This window comes from Vicugna pacos, chromosome 14, assembly GCF_048564905.1.
Source record: "Vicugna pacos chromosome 14, VicPac4, whole genome shotgun sequence".
In the NCBI taxonomy this organism is placed as follows: domain Eukaryota; kingdom Metazoa; phylum Chordata; class Mammalia; order Artiodactyla; family Camelidae; genus Vicugna; species Vicugna pacos.
The window spans coordinates 67,086,732-67,108,354 of record NC_133000.1 but is presented as its reverse complement, the minus strand read 5'-3'; the positions used below and the strand labels follow the sequence as shown (position 1 = coordinate 67,108,354).

The 21,623-nt window shown below is 36.9% G+C and overlaps 1 protein-coding gene across 10 annotated transcripts in view; it reads left to right on the top strand.

Annotated features, from left to right (window-relative positions):
• The first annotated feature begins 535 nt into the window (after positions 1–535).
• LOC102529502 (uncharacterized) overlaps positions 536–21,623 on the top strand; it is a 208,564-nt gene continuing 187,476 nt past the window's right edge. For 8 of the 10 annotated variants that reach the window (XR_012080099.1, XR_012080098.1, XR_012080097.1 and 5 more), the window contains exon 1: positions 536–769. The gene's annotated coding sequence lies outside the window, so the exon portion shown is untranslated. Of the gene's footprint in view, positions 770–5,162; positions 5,217–21,623 lie in introns of all 10 variants that reach the window. The other 2 variants (XM_072976517.1, XM_072976516.1) reach the window with 1 other exon arrangement.

The window sequence follows — 21,623 nt, the reverse complement described above, 5'->3', positions numbered from 1 at the left end:
AGGAACTATATTCAATATCTTGCAGTAACCTTTAATGAAAAACAGTATGAAAACAAATACATGTTTATATATGCATGACTAGGACGTTATGCTGTAGGCCAGAAATTGACACATTGTAGCTGACTATACTTCAGTTAAAATAAAGGCGGGGGGACAAATTTCTATAAACTTGACAACACGAAGCCTAAAATCATCTTTTTCTCTTTGAATCTGTTACTTACCTTTTCAAGTCGGGCCCCAACAGGGTTCCTCCTGCCCCGCGTGCGTCCTTCAAGCCGCCAGAATGAACTGGTGTTCGGCTCAGAAGCAAAGGAGTGATCCCCTTCAGTCAGAGAACGGAGTGGTGCGACCTCTTGCTCCAGGACACGCGCTCTGCTCGCTATGACAGGCATGCGGCTTCATCCGGGTCTCGTCATCGGGAGGGGGTGGGGTTCTAGCAGGGCGGGATTCTCGCGGGGCGGGATTCTCGCAGGGCGGGATTCTCGTGGGGCGCGGTGGGTAGGGGTGGTGGGGGGGGGGTGCTCGCCGGCTGGCGCAGGCGCGTTGCTGAAGGCGCCGCGTCGGCACAGTGCCCAGTGCGGCGTCTCTGCACACAGCCCACTGCAGCCATCTTGGACTGTGTCGTGCGCAGGGGCAGCACAGGCCCGCCGACCTGAGGTAACCGGCCGCCATTCCTCACCGCGAACTCTGGCCTGACGCGCAGGCGAGGCTTCTGCTCGCCGCCGCCTGGGACCGAGAAAAACTGAACTCCGCAGAGGAGAAGAAAAAGGTCAGACTTTATTTTGTTACCCAGATCCTATTTTCACTCCCTAGAAATTGTTAATGGGCTTTTCCAGTGACAAATCCTTAGAGTCTCACGAGTGTTTTAAGTTTTACAAATACGTCATCTACAAAGGAAATTTGATGTTTCAAAGTGTTTTAATTTCTTTCAGCACTCATGTCAGCTCTCAACAATTCAAATAAGGGCATTTTTAATTATCAGTGGTACTGATTATATCAGGACTTAAATGATGTACAAAATTAGCTCTTGCTAGAAGAATCCTAGCGTGTGCATGTAATTGTTTTTTGGTAAGAATAGCTGATTTTTAAACCCCATGCTTCATGGACGGATGTGTATAGGTGATGTTTCTTGACCATCTGTTTTGTGCTTCACCCGATGCTATATTCTGGTATAAATAACGGTATATGTAAGCGCCTGACCTTGAGCATTTCACCCCATCTGCTAAAGAATTCAGAAAGGAATATATAAATGAAGTGTAATGGGGGAAAAAAAAAAGCCTTTCTGACTTGTCATAGTGGACCCACCTGCACATGGCTCTAATGAGAACGTATCCTTTGATTTAGATTTTCAAGACTGAGTTGGATTTTGATAGGTAAAGAAGATGCTAAAGAAAGTTCTAGTAGAGAAAACACGAGTGTAAACAGGCAGAAATGTGAAGATCTTGGTCCATTATGTGAACAGCAAGAAATACGGATTGTCTGGCTTGCAAGGAGATAGTTGGTCATCCATAATGGTAGAAAGAGTCATGTAGTTTTATAGCAGATGTTACTGAAGAGTTTGCACTGGATTACATGGAAGAAGTGGTAAATCTTAGCAGATTCTATGTCAAGAAGAGAAATTACCAGATTTTTGTTCTGGGAAAATCAGTCCAGATATAAGAGTAAGATGGCTTAGGGAGGAGTAAAGAAACTAAAAGTGAGTTACACAGATAATTATAGGTATCCAGGTGGAACAGAGGGTGGCTTAGGAATAGTACATACTAATGAGATTAGAAGGTTCCTACTAGATCTGGGGAGACATTTTGGAAATAGGAGCTATTTATAAGGTTTGCTGGTCTTATGTTATTAAATAAACTGGAAGTTAAATGTGATTCTTGATCCAGGTAACACAGGGACACATGTTCTGGTAAATATTTTGTAAATGTTAAAATATCTTTTCAAGTTTCTTCTAGAAGTATCCATAATATTATACTAGGATGAATAAAGGATAGAGAGAGAGGTAGAGCATCTCATCGAGTGAGACAACTTTCTACTGCAACTTTGTCTTGTATTTTTATGTATATATTACCTCTTGCTGATCCATCCATATTAGACATCATGCCTTGCCAAACTGCAAACATCTAAATTTATGTTTTATCTAAAGCTTTTATCATAAAGTGTACTGAATCGGATATTGGACCAAGAGATATATTAAATCAACTAGCATGGAAGGCTGGAAACGGTAGTTAGCCATTCAGAATGACCTGTCATAAGTCACCTGTGATTCACTCACCTGTCCTAAGTGTCATCAAAAGAAAGAGGGTAAAAACTGCCCTAGTCTTCTGCCTTCTGGTAGTACTACTGTGAAACAAGAGAAGCACTGAAATGGTTTGTCTATCAGCTGTAGACCACCTAGAAGTGATGGGGAGCTGCTTTTAGCTGAAGTTTTCTCTGTTGAGCAGCTAACAGATGTTGGCACCTTGACCTCGCATTGTGATTAAATAGAGGATAACTGCCCTGGGGGCAAGCCAGTCCATTTTAGAGGTTTATTTTGAGATTTTGAGAAACATGAAAAACATGTATTTAAGTTCTTTTATAAACAATTATGTAGATATATGGACAGATCTTATAAATGCAGATGTATATTTTAAGATAGTTTTATGTCTGTGTCTATGATTAGTCTACATTGATGCAGTTGACACTCTGAGAGTAGGTGGCCAAGACGGATATGCAGAATCAAGGAATGGGATAGGACTATAGAGGGTGAAATCACACACAGAAGAGACGTATTTGAAAAGTGGTCGCATATAATAAAGTCAGCTAAAGAGGTCAAGAAGAGACTAGTCAGAGGTGTAGAAGTAAACGAAAAAAGGAAATACCTTAAAACAAAGAAAATAAATCATTCTAGTAAATGCCTGTTGACCAGAGTAATACTGAAAATCAGAGATTCAACATTACTCTCCTGAGGCAAATGTTGATGCTTCTGTGGATAAAAAGTAGACTTCTATGTCTTTTGGTCTCATAATGAGCACACATATTCATTACATGAGATTTTTATGCAAAATTCTTGAATGGTAATAAATTGAAGGCTATATGAATCTATAATACTCTTAATTAATGAAATAACATTTTAACCAAACAAGAGCTAACAGCCTGTTCAGGATGAAAAGGTGTATGACTAAAATTGAGTTTGTTACCTTCACCAGTAATCAAATCTGAAAGATTGTTATGGTAATGATTTTTTGTAAAGCAAAAAATAAATGGAATAAGCAGATAACTGAAACCAAGATGAAGATCTCTGTGGCATTTGATTAACTGCCAGGAAATAACTGATTTTCCAGTAATCAAAATGAAAAAGGCAATCAGGTTGGTTTATAATATATACCACCACAGGTTCTGTGATATGTTATTCATAATTTAACCTTCTTGTGGATAATTTGCATTGTGAATACTCAGCATATATTAATGGTTTGCAAGTAAGCATTCACAAACATGCTACGGGTTCAAAGGATCTCAAAACAGCTCAAGGGACTCGCATAAAACTTGGTGATCTTTTAAAATCACACACCTGTCATGATTAGATGCTATCAAAAGCAGTGATTAAAACAAAAAGTCTTCAAATCTGTAATGTTTGGGTTTGGAGGACATCCCCATTAATGGAAGTTAGGAAAAGAGGTCTTGAACTTTTCCAAGTTTTTCTTCCAGACAGACAGAAAGAAAAATAAGTAAATGCATTCTTGAACATAGCAAAATACAGAACAAGGCAATCCTCGACCCCACAGAAAGTAAAAGTCCCTTCGTTTGGAAAATGACTAGCTACCATGAGTAGACATGGGAAGTCCACTTCAGGCAATTGTCTTTTTATAAAGGCCTGATACCCTAAATTTCATGATTTGGAACCTAATCAGAGTTTGTTTGCATCATTCACTACTGTGGCCTTAAACCCTTTTAATAAGAAAAGCACCTCACTCACATTAAAACCCAAGTTCGAGTAATTTGAAATATCTTCTGCATGCATACCTTGAATATGGACTTAAAATTTAGTTATTTCTTAAGAGATAGTTTTTCCCTTGCTTTTTTATTTACTAGACAAAATAGAATTTCTTAGTATTGTAATTACATTAGCGTTATTTTATTTATGACTTGATATAAAAATCCACATTTTTGTTACACTTTTAATGCAAAACCTCTATTCTACTGGTTACAATTCAAGAGATAGGGGAAATGCAGTTTAAGTTTGGTTCAGCTCATTGTCCTTAGAGACAGAGTAATAATCATCAAGCTCACTACCTGAACAAAATGATTTCCAGAGTTACTGGCAAATTGTTCATTTGTAACTCATCATATAATTTTTCGAACTTTCTTGTCAGTATACTGCAGTTCCCTATCCCCCTCATCAAGGGTAATAATTAGAAACAACTAATTCTGAGAAAGCTGCCCTCCACGTCGTGTTTTCTTCTCTCCATCTTGTTTGCTGGATTGAATAACTCTGGATTCAGCTTAGTCTTTGGGGTTTTCTCATGTTGGCACGTTAATAAGCAGACGTGCCCTCTGACCCACAAATCAAGAGGATGCTTTGGCATCCACACAGCTGGCTCTCAGAGCAGCATTTTTAGGGTGACAGAAGCTATATCAGCAGGAGCATTAGCATGAAGAGCGTGAAAAGCTGCCCTTACCACTCGAGCCAGTGAGCCAGCCCTTTTCTGTAAGATAGAACTTCTGTAAGAAAAGGCTGTCCCCACATGAAGTCTTCGAAAGTTAGAATGGAACTAAGACATCATTTAGTGCCCAAAATGACCTAGATAAATATTGGTATTTTTTATGTTGTTTAGTAGACAAAAGTAATGAATAGCACTTGTCTCTTTCTAATATGTGTGTGTATATACGTGTGTATGTGTATGTGTATGTATGTGTATATATGTGTGTATATTTTGGTACGTGTATATATGATTATATACACTCTCTTAAACACACACACACATTCTGGATAAATCCTCACCAGCTGTTGTTTTATTATCCCATACTTTGTAATTTATTTATGGCGAATACTTTATCCATTTGGCCATCAGAACTTCCATAAACTTAAGCATTTGACCATACCATTACTCGTATTACATTTGTGTTCAAAATCTGCCTCCCCCAACCCTCTTTTCTTAATATTTCATGTTATTTTTTTTTTAAAGAGATTCAATAATTATCTTCTTCATGTCTGAAAGACCTATTACTAAAGTTTCCAGGTGAGTACAGATTTTTGAAGCAATTTTTCAATTTTAAATAAATATTTTTTAACTTCAATATAGAATTTAGATTTAACTTCCAATATAAAACAGTTATGATCAGCTATTTGAAAATAGCGTATAATCCTGGGTCAGCCTTCATTATTTCTGTGGCTTGATTCAGTGAAGTGTGACCATAAAGTCCAAAGGCATGGGGCAGTGTTGGAGACAGTTCAACAAACAGTGATGGAATCAGAGTTTTAGAGCTGAATGTGGCATTTAGGAACAATGCAATCCCCTAACTGCACAGAGGAGAAATAGATGGAGGCTTGAAAAAAGATCATGTTTTTAAATAATTATTTGTGTTGAAAAGGAAGGCAAAAATAGTAGCTTGCAGTGACAAATATTTAAACAAAAATAGAATATAGGGATGCTTTTGCCACACACCTCACACACTGTGCACAACACACACATATGCACATACATGATCACGCATAAGGGCAACAAATACCCCTTCCTGTCCAGTCATGACAGGGCTGTTGTTCAGACTACCTAAAGAGCTTTTAGTGATGAAATCTTTATATTTTAGTGGCAAAAGATATTAGTTAATATCTTTATAGCAGCTTTTAGATTTTAAAGCACTTTTTATGTCTCTCATTAAATCCACACAATAATCCTGTGAGATAGGTATTAATATCCACATTTGCCATATGTGGAAAATAACAATAAAGTGTAATTTAACGAAAACCTCAGAGTTAGTAAAAATTCTTATGGCTAGCACTGCAGGTGTGATAGCCCAGGAGATGTGCATAACAATAATCTCCTTTTAAGATAAGTTGGGTTTTAGAAGGATTTTCTTACAAATTAATCATTAAAGTTTAGGTTTTCAAACAGTAAGCTTCAGTTGTTTGGAGACTACACTCAAGCGTACACAGATAATCCGTAGTAAATTTGTGCTGTCTGCTGCAGGGAACATGGGTTTGGGCACAGTCAGGCTTGTAATCAAATCCAGGCTTAACATTTTATTCTTAGGTCTCATTGCCTATATTTATTTTCCTTCTCTGAGCTTCAGTTATGTTGTCTGTAAAAGAGGAAAATGCCTATTTCAAAGGGCTAATACGAGGCTCAAACGAGATAATATGTCTAAAATGCTTTCTGCTGGCCCTTGCACAAATGCCATTCTGTTGTAGTTTTGTATATTTATAAGCAAATGTGCAGTCCCAGACAGACAGAGCTAGGGATTTGATTTAGTTAGTATTAGAAACAGTTAGATTTAATATTATAGTTGAAGATTAGGAAATCCATATTTTCTCCTCTTCATAATTAAAATACGTAATTACTATACATCCTTTGTGAGTGACATGTAAGGTAAAACTTACATACCTCAAACACTGACACATCAAGGTTGTTCCAAAAGTATTGTTTAGAATATTGCTAAATTTGCTACTGTACAGATGTCTGGTGCCAAAAACTACTGTGTCATGGCTTTTCCCTAGAACTCACTCACTAAAAGATTAGCTACAAAATATTACTTCTGGAATACTATTGTGGGAGAAACCATATGTGTTAGATGAGGGTTTCTTTTAAATCATACACAGATGAGTAATGATCTTTCTACTTCCAAACAAGCTGCAGAAAACATTCCAGCTTTATAATTCCTGTGCTGCTGTTATTCTACAGGTGGTTGTGTTCTATGAATAACTAATAAGCGTTTGATTAGGATGTGTATATACATTAAAAATAGCCTAGATTTAGATTATTTAAATGTATTTCTATTATTTTAAACTATACATTTTCAAGTACCTCATGCCATACAGGAGGGCAGGAATTAATATTTATTGAACATCTACTATGAATTAAACATCATTCATGTATTAGCATTTAATGCTCACTTCATCACGTTTCAGTGTTCTAAGGCATACATAGATTTAATAATCGAGCAACTACAGCATGAGACGTGCTTACTGATGCTTACGTGAGGAGTAGTCTGTCATTCAGGAAGAGCGCCCTCTGTCTTGTGGTTCTGCCGTCACCAACTGCCTCATCCTTTTTTGAATCCAAATAGAAGAAAGTATCTCATACTGAAGTTTTTTGTAGCCAGGCCTGGAAGTGGCACATTATTCTGGAAATAACTTAGTCATATGACCATACCTAGTACAAAAAGATACCAGGAAATGCTTTCTGCCTGTGTGTTCAAAGAAGGAGGACTTCAGGCTCTGAGTGTTAAATAATCATGATAACGACCAGGGTTTGGACACAGGTCTATCTGACTCCAAAAGTTCACGTAGTTTCTGCTTCTCAGGTTTTAAAAGATTTGTGTTTCTGCTACTCTCCAGCTCAAAAGTCTTTGTACATTTTTCTCCTTTTCTGAGTTACTGAAGAAGGCAGAAGGAATAACTCTTCTGAAGTCAATATCTTCAGCTATAAAAATTGCTTCTATAAGCATCTATGTCAGATCTAGTCTTCTAAGTGTGCATGAGTGAGATAGGAACATATCTACAACCTTCTGTGCTAGACATTAACTTGCAGGTCGCAGAAGACCTGAAAAGTCTTGGGAGCAACTTTCTTTACTCAGGAAGATCCCAGCATGCCCTGTGAGCAGAAATGCAAATATTGTATATTTAAAAAGAGAGAGAGAGAGAGAATCCAGTAGCTAGTTGGAAGTGTAATGTGGAAACCACACAAATATACTCAGCTCTACTTCCAGAGAGATCTCTGTGGGTGCACAGCTACCTGGCTGCACCAGCACCACCGCTCTGGTTTAACCATCACATGAAACACCAGCGCTGCACTTCCTGCAGGCTTCTTCAATTGGGGGGTGAGCACAGTTAGGGCACTAGGGAAGGTTTATCCTGCAGGTTCGCAGAACTCCTCTATTGAGAAACTTTGTCTCAGGAACTCCCCGTAATGATGGCCAAGCTCTCTTAGAACTGCTCTAGCATCTGAGACTCTTCCCACCAAATCTCCCTTCCTTCCCTCCCTTGTTTCACAGCTGCCTGGCCTGCCTTATAAGGTGAAGCCTCTCCCACCTCCTCCTGCTTTCTGCCCTTTATTCTTCTTGCGTGTTTCACCCGGTGAGTCTCTTGCTTCTCTAATTCTTTTTGAGCACATACTTTTCAGAGAACTCGAATTGGCACAAGTATTAAATTAAACTACATAGATACTAAAAAAGTATATATACGTTTTATATACCCAAATACACACATGTATAGATATAGATACACATCTATAAAGACTAGATAGATAGGTAGACTCAAAAGTCAACAAAATACTTGAATCAGAAAACATTGAAACAATCCCACTAAAGTCTGGAGCTAAATAAGCATACCTGTATAACAGCTATTTAATCCTGTAAATGAGGAACAAGGCAAAAATAACATGAAGATCCAAAGGAAAGAAGTAAAACAATCCATTTTGGCTTATATGACATGGACCTGAGAAATTGAAAACATAATATGATACCACTGCAAACAAAAAGAAAGTTCATAAAGATGGCATAAAACAAAATTTATATAAAGAAATCAGCTGCTTTTATACATATAAAGAATAACTAGTTAGAAGATATAATTGAAGGAAAGTTCTTAATAAAAAACAAAGGAAATGATAAAACATCTATAAATTTAATAAGACTTGTGCAAGATTTTTACAAAAACAACTTTAAAACACCACTGAAAAACAACAAAAGTTGAACAAAAGGAAAGACACACCCTCTTCTTGGAGAGGAAGATTCAATGTGGCAAAAATGTTAATTATCTGTGAGTTCATTTGCATGTTTGACATGTACCTAACAGGTTGCCAAATTTTTGCTTTTTAGAACCAGATCAGTTGGTTATAAAGCTAATATGGAGAAATAAATATAGTGAATAAATATTTGAATGCAAAGAGCAATGAAAATTACTAGATATCCTACTAGATATTAAAATATAAGACATCAGTAATAACAATAATGTGGTACCGGTACACAAATAGACCATCAATCAGAATTTAAAATCTAGAATTTTTTTTAATTTTGATAAAGAAATTTAGTACAATGGAAAGATTGCTACTAACTTACAAAATCACTGAAGAAAAAAAGACTATTCAGCAACTGGTCAGAATAACTAGGTAGACATTTGGAAAATATATGAAGTTGGACCCACACACTACACTATACACCATGGTAAATTTCGAATGATCAGATATTTATATGTGAAATAAGTAATCCATGAACTACTAGAACAAACTGTGTCTGAATCCCCTTATAACATTGAAGTAGGAAAGTTTTTTTAACTAAGACTCAATACCCAAAAGACATAAATGAAGAGTTTGATAAATTTAACTATGTAAAAATCAAAACTTCCTCAGTGTACAAGTTTACCCAAAACAAAGTTGGGGGATGGTGGAGGGGGAGTAGTGCTCAAATTAGCCACAAGGATTAAGCCTGGATACTTTAATTAATAAGAAACAAAACCCAGTAGGAAGGATGTGAGCAGATAGTTCACAAAAGAGAAAATACAAATGATTCTTAAGTACGTGAAAAGATGCTCAGCCTAACATACAATGAGTGAAATGCTTCCTAAAGTTTTATTGAAATACAATTTTTCTCCAGATATTTAAGGAAAAAATTTATATTTTGATAACTCACTCATAATGATGAGGCTCTATGGGCGCAGGCACTTTCCTTCATTGCTGGGGTCAGTTAGCACCATCCTTCTGGAGGGCCGTTTCATAATGTCGTCACTATATAGTTGAACCTTGCAACCCATCAGTTATATTCTGGGAATTCAACTACACAAATGTGAAATGCAGTTATTCACTGAAGCATCCTCTATATGAGCATAAGATTGAAAATAACTCAAATGCTCATCAGTGAATCAATGGGAACCCAAACAATTAACTCCTTATAATGGAATGTGATACATACTCAATTTCAAATGTGGAAATATTTCCAAAATATTTCAAATAAAGAGCAAGATAGAGTGTAGTGTGTGTAGTATGCTGCACACACCACATATCTATACAAAGAGAAAAAATATACGTGTGTATGTATGTGCGAAATGAAACTCTGGAAGGAGGCATACTAGAAACTGATTCTTGTGTGTGTGGTTAAGGGACAGATGTGTAGATGGAGGATGAGAATGAGAGACTTTTCCTTCTATACATTTTATAAATTTTGATTTTGCATTCAGATTCTTTGATTATCTATTCAATTTCTTTAATCATAAGAATAATATCAGAACAAGCAAAGATTAATATATATATATTCATTTATTCCAAAAATGTTTATTCAACAACTACAGTGTGGCAAGAACTGCAGCAGGCAATGGAGAATAAAGGATGACAATTCCGGTACTTAGGGAGCATAGAGTCAAGTGAAAGAAACTGACAAGCAATCATGACCTAAATGTAAAACTTGAGTGATTGAGGAAAGGAAGCTGCACCAGTAGAAACAAAAGTCAAAAGGGAAAGCCACTTTAAGAAATAATATAGTTGATGGGAGATGCTCTGCAATTTGATGAAGCGAAGGATTTATGCAAATTGAAAACTCCACCAGGAAGTAGATGAAAGATTGGCATTTAGAAAAGATTCCAAAACTGAGTTTGAGTATTCTTTTGAGGTGGGAAGTCTAAGAGAGAAAGCAAAAAGGAACAGGAACCCAGAATGAATCCTGGACGATGTCCATTTCCTAGGTTTCAGACATCTTTTCCTTTTATCAAAAGTTTCCATTCAAGATTCTGTTTTTTAATAATAGTCTCTGTAAAGGTAAGATTGAAGTATTTTTCAAATACAGCTTCAAAAGGCTTAAAACACTGTAACAGTCTCTGGCAAAACTTCTAGGTTTTTATGATATTGATAATTAAAAAGAAAACTCCATAGTCAGACAAGTTCAGTCCATGACATGATATTCCTAAAGTTGTATATCTGACATCTGGTGAGATATCTGGTGCCATTTTATGATGTATGATGCAGGAAATTTGAAGGTCTTTTGGTTACAATAGAACTTGAGTAAAAAAGGCACTTTGATTCAAATCCGTTTTCTTTTATTTTTGATTATTCAGAGAAATCATTTCATGTTGCATATTAATTCTCCCTTAGAGCCAGCTGGTAGAGCATGAGGCTAATGAGGCCAAAGTTGCTGGTTCAATCCCTGTACTGCCGACAGGCCCCACACAGGGAAAGCTTTTTGGTGTGCACCTCTAATCAAGTCCAGCTGTCTTCCCAGTTAGGCATTAGACACAAAGGGACTCGGGTGAGAAGGTGAATTTCTGATGAGGAATCATTGTCCACAAAAAGTAGCAGAAATTTCTAACCTAGTAAATCTTACATCTCACAACATGGCAGACTGTGGACTCCACTCACCTACATTTGTCTTTGAGAGTTTTTTTTTTTTTTACATGTAAGACAAGATTATTCAAATAAGTATATCACAAATGATTTACTCAACCAGAGTAAAGGGAAAATCCAAGCTGATGCCTGTAAGTGCAGTTGAATTCCTCTGATGTCTCCTAGACTTTATTTTTGTCAACCAGACCATTTGTATTACTCCTGTTTTAAATCTGAACATAACTTTGCCATACAGGAAAACAAACTCACAAACAAAAAATGCATTTCCAGACTCCATCACAAGTTCTGCCAAGCACAGACTTTACAAGTGTGGCAATGGCAGCTGTTCCCACTAGTAAGAACAGCTGGGAAAAACAGAACCAAAGTCATTATTTCTCAGATTATGATCTGTTGGAACCCTGCCCAAAACATCAACACTGACACTGAATGACAGCATTTAGTCTCTGATAACCCCTTTTAAGTTTGTGTTTCATTTCACCAAAGGAAATTAATGGTATCACATATTCAAAACCAAACAAAATATCTTAGCATTAATTCAACAGTGGGGATATAAACCTACTTTTTTGAGATAGTTGAGCTGCTTGTATTCAAGATCAGAATAAATATGAGTCACCCTATTCTCCTGAAAGATTGCAGTCTAAAGCATATACATTTTGAGGGTGAGAAGTAATAGAATTGATATTCTGTTCAAGTAATGCATGAAATATAATCCAGTTGTGATAGTTAGTTACTTCCAGAGTTAAAAATAGATATCCCCCACAATATCCAGATGACTGAGGATGAAGAGACATCTTGTCAACCTTATGCTTTGTGGACATTAGGATTAGAAATTCATAAAGTGAGTTAGATTTAAGGAAAATCTTAAGGAAAATTTAGGAAAAAGAACAATACATTGGTTAAAGGAAAGATGTGACTCAAACAGAATCAAGAACAGTCTCAAATTCAATTAGAGTAAAAGCTGGAGTGTATAATGTCATCATGATCTCAGCTGCCAAAGTTAAATAAAAGTTTTTTTTTTTCATGCTCTTGTGAACATCATAGAATGAAAAACAATCAACCCAGGCATCAGGTAACTGTAGGAATTATTTTAATGCCTGGACAACTGGTATAAAATATTCTGTAAGAATTCGATATTAAGATAAATAAAGTCTATCTGGAAAGCGGAGTTGGGGAAAAAACAGATGGCATCTGTAATCATTATGCATCCCTTTATGCCCTTCGAATTTTATGTTTAACAAAAAAAAAACCAATCCTTTAAATCAAATATTTAGATGACTGATGAGGTTGTAATAACATAGATGACATTATGGCTTAAAAACACAAGCATGAGTTTTAGAATCAGACCCAGATTTAGCCAGCAAATCATAGTTACTAAGGTTTATCAAGTGCTTCCTATATGCCCAGGAATCTTCTACAGGTTATACATGGAATAGTTTCTCATCAAATTCTACCAACCACCCAATAAGTTTGTATTGTTACTTATCCCCATTTTATAGATGGAAATGAGCCATAGAAAACTTGAGTAATTGGGCCAAGTCATAGAGATAGTAAATGGCAGAGCTAATATGTAAGATATTTCATTTTCCCGAAGTACCACTAGCTGGGTGACTTTAAGAAAGTCACTAAACTTCTTGTCATCTCACTTTGCTTTTTTTATAAAATATAACTAAAACCTACTTATGTGTATTAGCATAAAAGCCATTGATTTCTGCAGAATAATGGCTCAGTGATGGTTGACATCATTATGACCATTATTAAAGATTCTCTGTAGAAAATTTAAGAAAGAAGAAAGGACCCATGCCCTTCCTGCATTTCTAAAATGAGGACATTTCCTAGATTTTTTTTTTCTTAATTTGGTAGGTGAAGGACTTTACAAGAGTAACCTGTCTACCATAGTCTTGAAGAATAGCTACCTGCTTTGAGCTTCCAGATGTAAGCCTCATGCTGTGACATTTTCCTCCTCCAAATTAATAAAATAAACTGAGAAGTTCCACACATCAGAGGTGCTAATGAGAGGAGGCAAAATTCAGAGATGGGGAGATGTTGGGCAGCTGCATGTATAATTTTGATGTTCAGGTGGACTAAGAGGGCTTTAGCTTTCCCTGTAGCTTCACTATCCTTGAGATAGGTTTCTTCCTGACTGTAAGCCCCTAACCACCCTTTTCTTAGAGAACTTGCCATTGTAAATTTTTCCTCTGCCAGTTTGTGATGTAAATCTTCTCCTAGCCTCTTGCAGCTTTATAACCCAGGAATGTCTTTCCCAAGGACCTGGAAGCCATCTGTTTGAAATGTAATCAGGAAGGACAGAGCCTCCATCTCCCAGTCTCTGTGGGAGGGTGGGAGCACCAATCAGGAAACACAGATGCCTGATCACATTGACCAACCCCTCTTCAACCTTATGTCCTCTGGCACATTTACACTAGCTTATGCCAGCAATTAAAAACTCTCCCATTTTGTACTTCAACAGGGTTGAGTTCAGTGTCTTTCTCCTATTGCAGTAGTCTTGATCTCTATTGCAGTAGTAAGTCTTGAATAAAGTCTTCTTTTCCTGATGCAGTTTTTCTTTGACAGTGGTGGGCTTAGCAATCACTGAGGAGGGTAGACACGAGACAGAAAAAGGAAAGAAATGTGTGTAAATGGATTTTCTGTTGAGGGAAAAGAACTGAAGATGGTGCCAACATGCTTGCTGTGAGCTCTTTATGTTAAAGTACCAGCACCTCCATTACATTGTGATTGGGTCATGAAAGGAGGCATTCCTAAGAAAGCAGAAATCTTGGGAAGGACTGAAAAGGAAAGGGAGAAAGTATGAAAAATAAATGACAGCTTTAAAAAAGAACAATTAAAAATTTATACTCTAAAGACATAATAATAGACTTTTATGCAAATTAAAATGCATTTAAATGCAAATTCAAGGCATGTTTTTATGCAAATTTATATGTGGTCCTCCTGCCTACTTCGCACATTTCCTGTGACCTTGTAAAGACCTTAGCAACAGTTCCTACCTAGTGTTTTAGAGCAGTTAGGTAAAAGAGAGGTCTGTTGCAAGCTAATCTCCAAGGGACTGGATGAGTTTTCTGGAGGAAGATAGTAACTTCCTAATGGTGTGAGATACCTGGCAGACCAGAGTAAGAGAACAGCTCCCAGCTTTGATGGGCTAATATGGATTTCAGAGCTCTTGGTAACCATTAAAACCCATTGTCTACTCAGCAACATTAATGAGCCTTGGGGTGCAGATGTGACTTTCCTTGCAGCTGGGGAATCTTTGGAAGCCCTTGGCTTCACCTTGGAAAAATAAGCAGTTGTGAATTTTGCTTCCTTAGACATAAGAGCTTCAAGTTAGGACTCAGGTAATTATGTTAAAATTTTAGCTGTGAGATCTTGGATGAATAAAAGACTTAATTTCTCTGAGTCTCAGGTCCTCAACAATAACAAAAATAAAGTCTTTAATAAAAAGGATGTCATGATGCTTAATACTGTATCTGGCACAGGGAAGTCACTACATACAGACAGCTGCTATTGTGATTATCACTATCATTGTGATTTTCACACTTTTTATCCTAACTACCAATCTTAAATGCCATCCCCCACTGGCTGTAAGTTCCTGTGTGTGTGTGTTTGTGTTTGTGTGTGTGTGTGTGTGTGTGTGTGTGTTGTCAGGTACCTAACTTGTAAAAATATACTTAACTAAGATATTAATTTCAAGTAACTTAGGGCCTGAATAATTAATGTCCACTGCCCAACATGTACTATAATGATACATACACAATATTTAATCATAACTGCTTTTGATTCACTTTGCAAGTCTTTGGTTGTGTTAGTTTGCTAGAGCTGCTATGACAAAGCACCACACACTAGATGGCTTAAACCGCAGAATTTATTAACTGCAGAGTTCCAGATACGGAAGTTTAAGATCAAGTAGTCGTCAGGGTTGGTTTCTCCTGAGTCTCCTCTCCTTGGCTTGTACATAGCTGTCTTCTCCCTGTGTCTTCACAACATTTTCTTAAGTGTCAGTGCCCACCTCTCTTCCAATAAAGACACCAGTCATACTAGATTTGAGCCCACCCTAATGACCTCATTTTAACTTAATTACTTCTGAAAACATCCTATGTCCATATAGTCACATTTTGAGGTACTGGGGGTTAGGACTTACATGAATTTTGCAAGGGACACAGTCTAGCCCGTAACTGCCTTGCCTTCATAAGCATCTATTTTATGTAATTTTCTCACCTCAGCCATTATATTTTTCCATTATTTATACTTTTTAATCTTTATTTAATTATTTAGGCACATACAGAAAAAGTATCGTCCAGGTATTTAATTAAGAGTCCCTCAACCTCTTAGGATAGACAAGTCTGGAATCATGTATAAGAATCCATGATAGAATAAGTTTGTAAACTCCTGGAGAGCGTGGTCCAAGTATTGTATTTCTTTGTAAGTCCCACAGTGCTCATGCAGTACACTAACTCAGAATTTTGGAAGGATAAGTGAATGAATAAATGAGCAGGGAACAGGTAGAAACAGCTAATAGAATCCTGCTGCTTCTCCAGGCACACAAAGTAACCATGTTGTCTTATTGAAGACTCTTTCAAGCTGCCTAACTGGGGAATCTTCAATATAAGAAATGGCCTAGGGATCTGTATTCATCTTCGGAGCAGCCTGAACTGCATCTTGAGATTTTTCCAATGTTTCCAGAGTTCTATGAGTGTTCCTCCAGAGGTGTAAAGATTACTTCAGAGAAGTAATTTGCCAAAATCTTGAGCAGACTCTGGAGAGAAGAAGGATAAGAATACCACACAGCTGAAATTATTGAAAGCAAGAAATTTAATAATAAAAATTGTTGGGCCACTGTGTTTCTCCGTTAGGAAGACCAATTTTGTTCACTTTGACGAAATAACAGGTTTAATGCACAGTCAGGTGATGCATTTAACCCCCAAATGATTGCATCTTCAAGTAATGAAATAAATAAGCCTCCCTGATACAGGAAATCCACCAACATAATAACCACTGAGCTACATTTACAGAGAATTCTGTATAAATGCATAATTGTCCATTCCAAAGAGAAATCTGTCATCTATTTTTTAATCTGTAGCTTCCCTAACTCCACAATTTATACCACTTATAATTTTCAAATCCATTTTCATTCATTTCCCACTTTTTTCCACTTTAAAAAAATGAGTAATTCAAAAATTTACATGAGACATATAGATGATATAAATAAAACTAGACATAAATCTAGACAGATAAAATCACTGAAACCCTGATCTCTCTCTAGAAAGTATTATTGTTACCAGCACACATTTTACTTTGCTATTTGTTGTTTTGTTTTTGTTTTGTTTTTGTTTTTAACAAAGACAAAACAGAAAGAAGAGAGAAAGGAAGATGATACAATGGTACATTTCCCAGTGTTTTATCAGAGCATGAGTTTGGAGGTTGTGTTACAGTCCCTAGTGGAAATTTGTTTTCATCACAAACGACCTCACAGTATGATGCAATTTATCACGATTGTCATCTTAGGCTCAAGAGAGACCAGAAATAGAATCCTAGAGGCCCCATGCGGGAGAACCTGTGTACCCACTTGCATGGTTAAACCTCTAAAAATCATCACCACCATTGGATATTAGCTGCTGGTTACTTATTCTCAAAAGTCAGTAAAAGACTTTAATTTCTCAATTTTAACTCTTAAATTGATTGGAATTATATCAATCAATAAGTATTTAGGGGGAAAAATAGTCAAGTGCATAAGCATGCTTCCCCAAGCTCAACAACCACATACTATGTGCAATTCTATTTCTTTATATAGACAAAGCATTTTATAGTTTTTTATTTTTCTTTTTTTAAACCTGCATTTTATTATTCCATGAGCATTTAAACTTCTGTCAGAAATGTTGACTTGAACCTAGATTTTAATCTCTAATTTGAGGAAAGGAAAAGATGTAAGGTCTTAAAAAGAAGAAGGAAATGCAGTGAGTTTCTGCAATTAGCAATGTAGAAGTCTGTTAGGATGCCTTCTGGAAATCTCCACTAGATAGGGGGTAAGTTAGAATGACAGCAGGCAGCAGATGAAAACAGCGCTTGCCAATTTGGGAATCCTTTGTATGTGAGAGAGACGCGCTATCCAGTAGGCAACAGTTTTGCCTTTCTTTAAACTCAGGTAACTTGCTTTTATTTTGTCTGATTTTGATCATTAGTGCGACTGCACACACCATTGTCAGTTTAATTAACTTCAAGCTGAAAGCATGCCTACATTCCCACCTCATTCTACTTAAGTACTTTCAGAGAGCTCATCTCTTCTCAGAGAAACATTGAAACTAAAAGAATTAGGAAGAATGATTCCCATACTTCTAAACCTCTCCTCCTCTCTCATCTCTGCTATCATACCATGCAGTTAAAATTAACTCACTTGGCCTCACAACTTCAGTAGTTATGTTTGGACATCAGATCTAGCTCTCCAACCCATCTTTTCCTGTAGATCGGATTCTTACATTCAAAAGTTTTCTACTGGGCAGTCCATCTGGTAAAACGTAAGTACATATTTGCATTACTAATAGAAAGACAAAGGTCTTTCCTCAAAATACTCTGTTTTTCTCTAAAAATACTATCTATCCAATAGTTCAGTTCATGTGTTGGGGTGCTGACTTGTTCTTCCTTCTCTTTTTCAACTGCAGCACTTAACCAATCACCAAGTTTTCTGAGTTCTCCCTCCATGACATCTCTTGAATCTGTTTTCTCACTGCGGACCTCAGTCATCTCTCACCTAGATTATTGCAACAACTGCAGAACTTGCCTCTCCAGACCACTCATACACATTAATTCCATGATGCAGCTAATTATATTTCCAAAGTGCAAATCTCTTCATTTCACTTCTTAAGTTAAAACCCTACACTGATGCCACATCATGCAAGAATAAAGTCCAAATGACGTGAGATGGTGAACAAGCCTTTCATGATTTGTCTCTGGGGAGCCTCTCCAGCCTCATTTCCTCTTAGAAAGCCCTTACTGCAACAGGGGCTTACTTTTAAATCCCATCTTCCTCTATCCTAACAGCTGCTTAAGAGCAAGCATTCTGTCTTTTTAATCATTGTTTATCACTGAATCCCGAGTATATAACACAACACCAGGACCATAGAAAGTTAGTGCTTAATAAATATTGCTGAGAATGAATGAAGAGATGGCAGAGAAAGACATCTTAGGAGTCAATATCCCAGTCTGGCTCTACTCAAAGCTCTGCTGCTGTTGCTTCAGGGAGATTCTGGGGAAATTACTTACCTTGATTTGATGGCTTTAGCTCCCTCGCTTTTTGTAGTGACTATTTGATGAGGAAAACTCTACTGTCTAACTGTGTGATGTTGCAGTGGTAAAAGGAATTCTATCCAAATTTTTATTTTCCATCATTTCAATGTTAGGTGAAGTCTGTCACTTTCCGACCATAAATAGAAATGCAGTTGTTACAGGAAAAAGTTATTATACGGAAGGACTGAATTGTAGTAGTCCCCAGAGTGCTTCCTTCTCATTTCTAAGTTCTTGAGATGGAAAATAAATTAATAACTAGAGATAAGAAGTTCAGAAATCATCCTGTATGGACTTCAGAAACCATTGCTTTTCATATCTGGTTAAAAAAAAAAAAAGAAAAAGAAAAGAAATTCTACACCTCCTAAATTATATTTGCATTCTTACTTATAGTCGAATATGTTTTAGAAAATACAGAAACATGGGTATAGGTATATTAGATTGCTGCTAATTAATATTTAGTTATAATTCATGATTTCATAATTGTTTTTCTTATAATTTAATGGATAAAAGCTATTTACATGTTCAAATAGCCTGTGAAAGGTCTAGTGAGGCCAAGATCAGACGTATATTATTTTCCTAGGAAAAAAAGTCTCCTAGCCACCAAAATTAATTTATTAATCTATTGTTTTGGGACTCTGTCATGTTTATTAGATTGAAAATGTTGTATTAGGGGATTGAAAAAATGTAATTTTCTAAGGCAGGATTTCTCTACTTCAGCACTGTTGACATTTGAGACCAGATAATTCTTTGTTGTGGGCTGCCCTGTGCATCATAGGATATTTAGCACCTTTCCTGCCCTCCACTCATTAGATGTCAGTAGCACCCCCTCTGCCAGTTACGACAACCAGAAATGTCTCCAGACATTGCCAGACGCCCCCTGGTGGGCAAATTAGTCCTCAGTCAGGACCTAGTAGCAAAATAATTTGCTTCTTAGAAAACTAAGTACTTACAAAAAATTTGCTACTTAGAAAAAAAAAAAAAACTGGCATTAGTAATTTTTAAGGCACACAGTGATATTACAGAAGTTAGGAAAAAAAAGGGAATGAACGTGTATAATGTTATTCTTGATGGTCCAGCAAAAATATTTCTGGAGAGGTGGATTTTTAAACAATCAAGAATAGGAACCCAAGCTGAGTGGCACTTTAGGCCTGGGTTAATCCTAGCAGTTCCGCCTGTAAGCTCTCAGGCCAGATCTTTAACTTTCTTCACCCCTCATTTTCTTCTGTGAAATATGAAATAGTAATAATTTTCTCATAAGGTTGATTTTCAGGTCAAGGGAGCTAAAACATGAAACAGGCCAGTGAAGAAACTAGCACATAGTGAGCATTCAGTAAATGGTGGTTTTTATCATTCATTAAGCAAAACATTATTCCAAACATAATTCAAAATAATCATGAATTTTTCTACGTTGTTTACAGGGAAAATTGTCTATTATGAATCAGATGCCACTAAATAAGGTTGTCAGACTCTCCCGTGCCTTGGCTGCACAGCAGCCCTTACGTTTTCAGATATTTAGAATTAGCGTAGTGATCCTTCCTAGCTTCAGTTTTTAAGAGGTAGTTTAAGCTAGGAGCCAAGAATACAAACTTTTAAACCAGACAGACCTAGGACAGTGCACTTTTCCTCCAGCATGATTTCCTGTGCCTCAGGTATGAATTAAATGAAGCCAATTGTAAAGTTGTGATCTTACTTTTGAATTTACTTTCCACTAATATGGATTTGAAGGCAGCTCCACGACAAGATAAAAAGAAACCTATGCTTAAGAAACATTTAATAAATGAGGTTTCCTGGGACTTCAGAAACAATAGAAGAAGAAAATACGAGGATGTGATAATTAATTTTATGTCAACTTGACAGCCATGAGCAGCTGCCCAGGTTAAACATTAGTTCTGGGTGTGTCTGTGAGGGTGTTCATGGACGTGGTTAATGTTTGAATCTGTGGATTGAGTAAAGTATGTTGCCATCCCCACTTTGGTGTTTTTCATCCAATCCTTTGATGGCCTGAGTAGAACAAAAGGCAGAGGAAGAAGGAATTTGACCCCTTTATCTGCCCCACTGCTGGAGTTAAGACACCTCATCTCATCTTCTCCTGTCCTTGAACTAGGATTTATTACCGTCATACTCAGACTGATTTATACCACAGGCTTTCCTTCGTCTCCAGCTTGGAGATAGCAGATTGTGGGACCTCTCAACCTTCATAATAGTGTGAGACACAATTATTCATCAATTCCTTATGATGAATACATGTATTCACACTGTTCTGTTTCTTTGGAGAACCCTGACTAACACAAAGGAAAATATATTATTTTAGGACAGTAAGGAGAAGTGGGAAAAAATTACGTCTATCCAGTACCAGATGCTATGCCAGCTACTTCTGCAAGGACTCTCACTTAATCCTCACCATAGCTCATTGGTTTTATTTCACAGAAGAGCATCAGTGTGATGCTGCAACTTGCTTGATAGCATACCATCAGTAAATAATGGACTATGGGTTCGTGTGGAAATCACTCTGACTCCAAAACCTCTGTCTTCATCTACCACCTTGGGCAATTTAGGTGCATTCTGGCCCCCAGAGCTACAGAACTGTTCTGTATGTCCAGCTCCTGCTGACTTTACACCAAGGATACTGGATTTTATCAAATAAGATCATTGTAAGAAAAAGCGGTAGACTAGGGTTCTCCTCACCAAGATCATCTTAGGCAAGTAATTGTATGGTTATTTGTACCTTCAGTTGACTTGGGTTACTAGTCTGTTTATGAAGAGTACATATATTATTCTATAAGGAAGATTAAGAAGAAGAATAAATATTATGGT